Source organism: Prunus dulcis, chromosome 6 (genome assembly GCF_902201215.1).
Source record: "Prunus dulcis chromosome 6, ALMONDv2, whole genome shotgun sequence".
NCBI lineage: Eukaryota > Viridiplantae > Streptophyta > Magnoliopsida > Rosales > Rosaceae > Prunus > Prunus dulcis.
Window position 1 is genome coordinate 19870726 of NC_047655.1, and position 8159 is coordinate 19878884.

At 36.8% G+C, this 8159-nt stretch overlaps 1 pseudogene; it reads left to right on the forward strand.

Moving 5' to 3' along the window:
• Nucleotides 1–945: 945 nt before the first annotated feature.
• LOC117630423 overlaps nt 946–8159 on the forward strand; it is a 25034-nt pseudogene continuing 17820 nt past the window's right edge.

Consider the following 8159-nt stretch of genomic DNA (forward strand, 5'->3'; position numbering starts at 1 on the left):
ACAAAATTTGTTACATTGGGTATAGAAAATGGATACCAACATATCATCCATATTGGAGGCAGTGTTCAACTTTTAATGGGAAACTTGAATATGACATGCCTCCCAAGCCATTAACCAGAGACGAAGTGTTGCAAATGGTTGAAGGTATTAATTACAAATAGGGGTCGAAAAAAGAGGGAAGTGTTAGTGAAAATGATGGTGACAAAGTTTGTTGGAAGAAGAAGTCAAAATTCTTTGATCTTGAGTATTGGAAATACCTTCCTCTGAGGCATAACCTAGATGTTATGCACATTGAGAAAAATATTTGCGATAGTATCATAGGTACATTGTTGGAGATCCTTAGAAAAAATAAAGTTGGGATTGCTGCTCGGTTAGATTTATTGAACATGGGGGTCAAAATTGATTTGCAACCCGAGTATGGAGAAAGACGTACTCGCTTGCTTCCAGGATCTTGGAAATTGTCAAGAGTAGAGAAGAGAGCTATTTGCAATTCTTTCTATGGTATGAAGGTCCCTGAAGGTTATTCTTCATATATATAAAAATCTTGTATTTTTACAAAATTCAAGACTTCTTAGCCTCAAATCACATGATTGTCATACCTTGATGCAACAATTGCTCCCTGTGGCAATTCGTTCTGTTTTGGAGAATCTTGCAAGGTTTGCAATAACTCGATTGTGCTTCTTCTTCAATGCTATATGTGCAAAGATGGTAGATGGTTCCAAGCTGGATAAGTTGGAAGAAGATGTAGCAATTACTTTGTGTTTGCTTGAGAAATACTTTCCCCCTTCATTCTTTGATATCATGGTTCATCTAGTAATACATATTGTCACAGAAGTTCGTCTATGTGGGCTAATTTATTTTAGATGGATGTATCCGTTCGAAAGATATATGAAAGTGCTAAAGAGGTATGTTCAGAACCGTACTCATCCCGAAGGTTGAATTGCTATGCGGTATATAGCTGAAGAAGCTGTAGAGTTTTACATCGAGCATTTATCTGATGTTAGTACAGTTGGAGTGCCATCAAGCCAGAAGATGGGACTTTCAAAGCCATTATCAGGTTGCACAATGAGCCTAGTTGATCGGGACCTGTTGAACCAGACACATCTATATGTCTTGGAGAATACGGAGGAAGTCCTACCTTATATCGAGTATGAGTTTTATTCTTTAAGTAATCATTTTAAATTATTCCTTATGTTTATCTTATATACAAGGGACCGTAATGCTTGAATTTTTCATGTCATGTAGGGAACATATGATCCACATCAAGACCACTTATAGAAAATTTAGAAAGAGAACAAAGTGGCTGCAAGATAAGCACAATAGTACTTTCATTCAATGGCTATGCTTCAAGGTATGTTATTGAATAACATATTGGACTTTTAATTTTCTTCTTTCTATGTTAGATTGAATTAAGATATGATTAATTTGCAGGTTCAAAGTAAACTTAATGGGGAAGACAATAATGGCGTATCATAAAATTTGATGTGGTTAACAGCTAGTCCAATTATGACAGTGTCATCATATAGGAGCTATCTTATTAATGGTGTTAAATTTAACACCAAGGCACAAGATGATGTGCTAACTGTCCAAAATAGTGGAGTTTATTTACTTGCACATACTATGCAAGTTGCTAGTACCAAGGATAAAAACCATATTGTGTCCAATATGGGTTTTTATGGTGTCATTCAAGAAATTTGGGACCTTGATTACCAAAATTTTTGAATCCCAGTCTTCAGGTGTGATTGGATAGATAACACTTCGGGCCTTGTAGTCAACGAACTTGGATTTACCCTTGTAAATTTGAGTAAAATTGGACATAGGAATGACCAATTTGTTATGGCTTCTCAAGTCAAACAAGTATTTTTTGTTAACGACCTAATGCACTATAGTTGGTTGGTAGTGTTATCAATGCCTAATAGAGAATATAATGATGTTGTTGGTGATAATGTGCTAGGTAATATTAGAATTGAGTGTAAGCCATGTTTAGTAGAAAAAATATTAGATATGGGTGTGAAGATATATGGATTGATTGATTGTTGTAATGTATGACATTAGTTATGCAATTAATTGTATGACATTAATTAATGGCTCTGCATGACATTAATTTTGTAATAAATTGTAATGCTTGACATTATTTTTATCACTTATTCATGATTATGCAGGCATTGGGCATGACAATTCCAGTATTACAAATACTGGGTTCAAGATGTAAAATACAACGGTCCAGTTAACAAATTGCAAAAATAGACGTCTAAAGCATACCCAACGTCGTATTTTAACAAAAACGTGAAATGGACAATGTAAAATTGATATTACACGTCGGTTTACCAACAACGACGGTCACGTTAAGCCGTTAATTTTATAAATTCACATCGAAGATGTTCATAGATGCGACATTTCAAAAGTAATAACATGACGGTAAAGTGCACAAACCGACAAATTTTAGGAGAAAACTACGACTTCCCATTAATATTTACTGTCGTCTAAAAGAACCACAAAAGGCTTCTCAGTTCTACTACCAGTAGTGAGAGCTTATCTGAACGTCGGTAAAATGACAACTATCGTCGTCTCAGAGAATACACATGACGATATTGGTGTTACAACGCCGTGTACTAAAGGAACCACGTCTATATTTATATTCTTTCCATCATGATAAGCCACTAACAACGATGGCAAGGTGAACACTACGTCCATAGTAAACAGATTAACCACAGCGGTTTATTTTCTATAACTGTCATTCAATTTATTAACCACGTCGATTTACTTCCATTAATCGCCGTGAAAATGATTTTGAACGACCATTACATAATATTTGGGTCATGGTTACCAAATGTTAAGACGGTAAATAAAAAAATTGTGACATGTTAACTACTTCAGACCTCACAGATTTCCAAAAAGTGTCATCTAAGCTTATCCAAGTCGGCATTTTTGCTGTTTTTTGATATTAATTAGACGTCGGTTCTAACACAACGGCGTCGTCATATAGTGGTAATAACTACGGTCTTTTCACATTTATGGATGTTAATACTACTTTTGAATGTCCGTAGTAAACATGGGTGTCATGGAATATTGTTAACAAGGCGGTTTATTTTTTGGGACCATTGTGGAAGACATTATAAACGACGGTAAGTTAACACTTGGGGTCATGATTAATCTGTGTTACGTCGGTGACTGTGTAATTTTTGACACGTAATCAGGGTTAAACGTTTTGTGTTTTCTGGAAGCATCGTCTAAGGTTGTCAAAGTTTTCCTTTTTTTGCGTTTTTATAGTAATTAGACGTCAGTTTTGTTTGTAGATGACGTAGTATGCCTTAACAATGTCGGTGATGACGTTATAAACGATGGTAAGTTTTTGACATGTAATCTGCTTTAGACGTTTCTATGTTTCTAAAAGCGTCGTCTAAGGTTGTCGAAGTTTTCCTTTTTTGTTGTTTTTATAGTAATTAGACATCAGTTTTTATTTTTATTTTTTATAGCTGACGTAATATGTCTTAACAACGTCAGTGATTTACCGTCGTAGTTTTATGCATCAAAAGATGGCGGTCGATTTCACGACAGTTTAAAAACCGTCTAGACGACGGTGAATTCCCGTCGATTTTTGTAGTAGTGAGTCATGTATTTAAAATCCTGAGTATTATATTCAGCTATTTTGTAAGTTGTCTCTTTTTTTCTTTTTTCTTTTTTAAAAGCCTCGTACACACCTTTTTTCTCATATTCCATTTGTTGTATTCTTATTGTTCCATATTCTCTAAATCCGTCCCTTGTATCAAGCATCACAAAATAGTCATAAACCATTGGTTGTCTAAGCATAGAGGCCAAATCAATAAAATATACATTTATCAAAATAAGATGGTGATTGGTGAGGGTATACTAGCAATTACTAGTACTAGGGAAGTGTTTTGTGTTTGTGTTTTTCTTAAATTTATTAACAGCCGGTTTGCGATTTGGAAATAATATCATATTCAAGCAGTGAATGGGAGAAAGTCTAAATGAGGCGGTCGATCATGTATCACCTGTGCCACCATTATCACAAAAAAGAGACTCAATGCATATTGGGGGTTATACCATCGTAAGCCCGAGGAGGAAACTCCCTCACATAGGAGATCGTACAAGTGACGTGAACAGACCGCCTCATCCAAAATGAAATAGTTGTGCTTTGAAATTTTTTCTTAAACGAAGACAAGTTTTGGTTATTTGAAAATTTAACCATTAAAACCTTTTACTTTATACATATAGATATAAAATCCAACTAGCTCTATATTTCCATTAGAAAGTAATCACATTTGCTCTATATTGTTCAAATATATATCTGAAAGTCAACTAACTATATATTTCCATAAAAATATATTTGCATTTTGCAGTGGAATATATAAATGCAAACCTATATATTTCCATCCCCTAAATTATGAATATGGGCACAAACCATAGTATTTAAAATATTATATTGCCGTATAAGTCCATGACGAAGAATATTAAAATTTGCACTTTAAGCACCGTTTTCACTTTGAGGGGGGAGAAAGCCAGTATTCTTCCTCCCATCTCCCCTTCTATCTTCCTCCATTCTCCTCTCTTCCCTCGATTTCATAGACAAAAGGTTCAGTGACATCCGACATGGTGATAGATGGCGACAGCAACAGAAGATTAGGTGGCGACAATGACAGTAAGAGATATGAGATGGTGCAGGCTTAGGTGTGTAGGCAGCACATGTTTAGGTGTATAGGCTAGGTGCAACCGAAATAGGTATTTTTTAAGATTAGGGTTTTGATATTGTAGAGACGGATCGGAACCCGCTCTGATACCAACTCAAAAGCAACAAGGTTTAAACTGACATGTGTATACTACATACAAAGTGGGTACAAATATGAAATATGTACAAAATCTCCTAATTCTACTCCAATTAGAAAATTACAATAAAATATAAATTCTATTCCTAATAGGAGCATTAACTTTGACCCACACCAACACATGGTACTTCCTAATAGATACATTGATCATGGAGCACCCCAGGATCAGCTTGAAGAAGCAGGGCTCTCTCAAGGCATATCTTAGCCATAGTCCTATCTCTCTTGGGGAGGCCAAAGAAGCTCTTTGGTTCAAGTGAGTATCAAGGTAGACGGCGGCGGTGGGCTATGATTATAGGTTATGTGTATAGTGCAGCGGAAATAGGTAATGTTTAGGGTTAGGGTTTTAATGTTGTAGGGACAGATCGAAACACAACAACAACATCGTCAATGACAAAGGAATGATAAAGGAGAATTCCTCCTAATTCATTGGAAACTTCTTTTCATTCCTCCTCTCCCCCTGAAGAGAAGAGGTAGTCGGAGTCAAGAAATAGGCTATATCTTCAAGGGTATACATCAAGGTAATGGGGATACGTAAATAAACATATCCTTTTTAAGAAATCAATAATTAAAGTAAATCAAATATAATTATAATGGGAATCCTTGGTGTGTAAGGAAAGAAAGTCAATGGTCCACAAGTCACGCCAACACTCCTCCTCACGTTGGTGCATAGAGGTCACCAATGCCCAACTGGTCCAGTGAATTGTGGAACGCTTTACTGGAAATTGCCTTTGTCAAAATATCCGCCAATTGATCCTCGGACTTTACAAGGGGAAACTGAATCACTTTAGCTTCGAGCTTCTGTTTGATATAGTGTCGATCTACCTCAACATGTTTGGTGCGATCATGTTGAATTGGATTATGTGCAATAGCTATTGCAGCCTTGTCACAAAGGAGATTCATTACATATGTAGGTTTATACCCAAGTTCAGTAAGCAACCTCTTTAACCAAATGAGTTTGCAAATTCCTTTGGTCATACCTCTGAACTCGGCTTCCGCACTAGATAAGGTAACCACCTTATGTTTCTTGCTTCTTCATGTAACCAAATTACCTCCCATGAATGTGAAGTAACCGGATGTGGATTTCCTATCTGTTATACTTCCTGTCCAATCTGCATCTGTGTAACCATCAATATTTAGATGACCATGTTTTGAGAACATAAGTCCTTTTTTGGGTGCAGACTTCAAATATCTAAGTATTCGAATGACTGCATTCATGCAATCTTCACTCGGAGAATGCATAAATTGACTGACGACGCTCATCGCATAAGCAATGTCTGGCCGAGTATGAGACAAGTAGATCAATCTTCCCACTAACCTTTGGTATCTTTCTTTGTTAGTTGGAACTTGATCCGAGAGAATGCATAAATCCTCTCGCAAATGCAATGTCTGGCCGAAAGTATGAGACAAGTAGATCAATCTTCCCACTAACCTTTGGTATCTTTCTTTGTTAGTTGGAACTTGATCCAGGTATTCTCCAAAATGATGGTTCTGAACAATAGGAGTGTCTCCATGTTTGCAACCTAGCATTCCTATGTCTGTCAACAAGTCCAACACATATTTCCTTTGAGAGAGAAATATGCCTTCTTGTGATCGGGCCACCTCAATCCCTAAGAAATATTTGAGTCCACCTGGATTCTTCATCTCAAATTCAGTAGTCAAATAGTTTTGTAGCTGAGATATTTCATGTTTATCATTCCCAGTAATAATCAAGTCATCAACACAGATTATTAAAGTTGTTACCCTCTCTTTCTGATGCTTCAAGAATAAAATATGATATGAGTTACTCTGTCTGAAACTGTTGTTCTTCATTGCCATGGTGAACCGTCCAAACTATGCGCGTGGTGACTATTTCAGTCCATACAATGTCTTTCGTAATTTGCATACTATTCCAGTCTGTGTAGTATTATATCCAGGAGGAATGTCCATATACACCTCATCCATGAGTTCTCCATGTAGGAAGACATTCTTTACATCAAACTGCTATAGTGGTGTTCACCCGTTTTGATTTTAATCCTGTGATGGTAGGGTAAAGTTCCCCATTGGCTTGACAACCATTGGTGGTCAACAAGTCAACTTTCTTTTGTGCGTGAGCGTGCCACTGCCAGTAGTTTAAAACCCTAGCAGACTTCTAAAAAATAGATAACTTGTGCCCCAAGTTACTGATTCTTAAACAAGCAATTGTGAATTTGGGTGAGGAATAACTCTCAAGTAAGTTCTTCTCTTGCCTCAGACTGGTGAGGATTTCACAATTTTTCACAGTACAAAATTGGTAGTTCTGGCCAGAATAGATAAAAAGAAGACAAACTGTTTAGGCAGAACTGCCTATTACACTACTCAAAAGCAAAATGGCAACTCCGAAAAAGACAACAAAACGTTGGACTTCGACCTCTGCTTGGGTAGCTGGCTCTGAACTGGGCTGGATTGGATGTGTCTATGCTGGATTGAATCGTCAACACATTCAACTGATGAATTTCAGTTGGAAATCGATACCAACGTTTGAGTTTGGCAGAGCTTCAATTTATTTCGAGCCATGGAAGGCTTGTTGAACGGGCAGAATTGAGGCCTCTTTAGTCTGAATAGGACAGAAGTGGCTGGATTGATGGTAACTGAGCTGGAGCTGCGCTATGGTGCATGTTCTGCTTGACCAAGGCTTTCTGTAATCTTGAGATCAGTTGATCTTTTTGAGTTTGTCAGTTGTGACTTTGAGAGTTTTTGTGTTGATTGATTTTTTGGCTGTCTTTTGATCTATTCATCTTCTCTCATATTTATAGGAAATACTGGAGTGGGGTTTTTAATCTTTCATAATGGGCGGCAAATCTTTCAAAAGATCTTTTCTTTTTTCAATGCCATAAAAGAGGGAAGTCTATTATTCTGGCAGAGAGGAACTATCAACAGTCAATTTTCATGGAGGTTTTTTCCTTGCTTTTTCTTGAAAGAAAACCAACTCTTCTTGTTCTCTATTTGTTCCTTGTAAAAAACACAATCTGGCATGATGGTCAGTTTGTTTTCCTGGTGAACAACTCCCTTGCTCCCTACTTATCTCTTGAAACTGTAACCTACTTATCTCTTGGAAATATAACCTGCTTTGGTGCAGAGCTTCTGTGCATATGGAGAGGGGTTTTGATCTTCTTTCCCTAGCTAAAAAATGGAGAAGTTTTTTGTAAGACATGACTTCATTAACTCCCTATCACTTCCTCTGTCTTAGTTGAGAATTTTGACTTTTCAAAGTTAGGAAGTCCCGTGGGGCTTTTTTGAGAAAACATTCTTTAGTAAGAAAGATCTGCTGACTTGCTTTTTGGAGTTAAGATCAAGTGA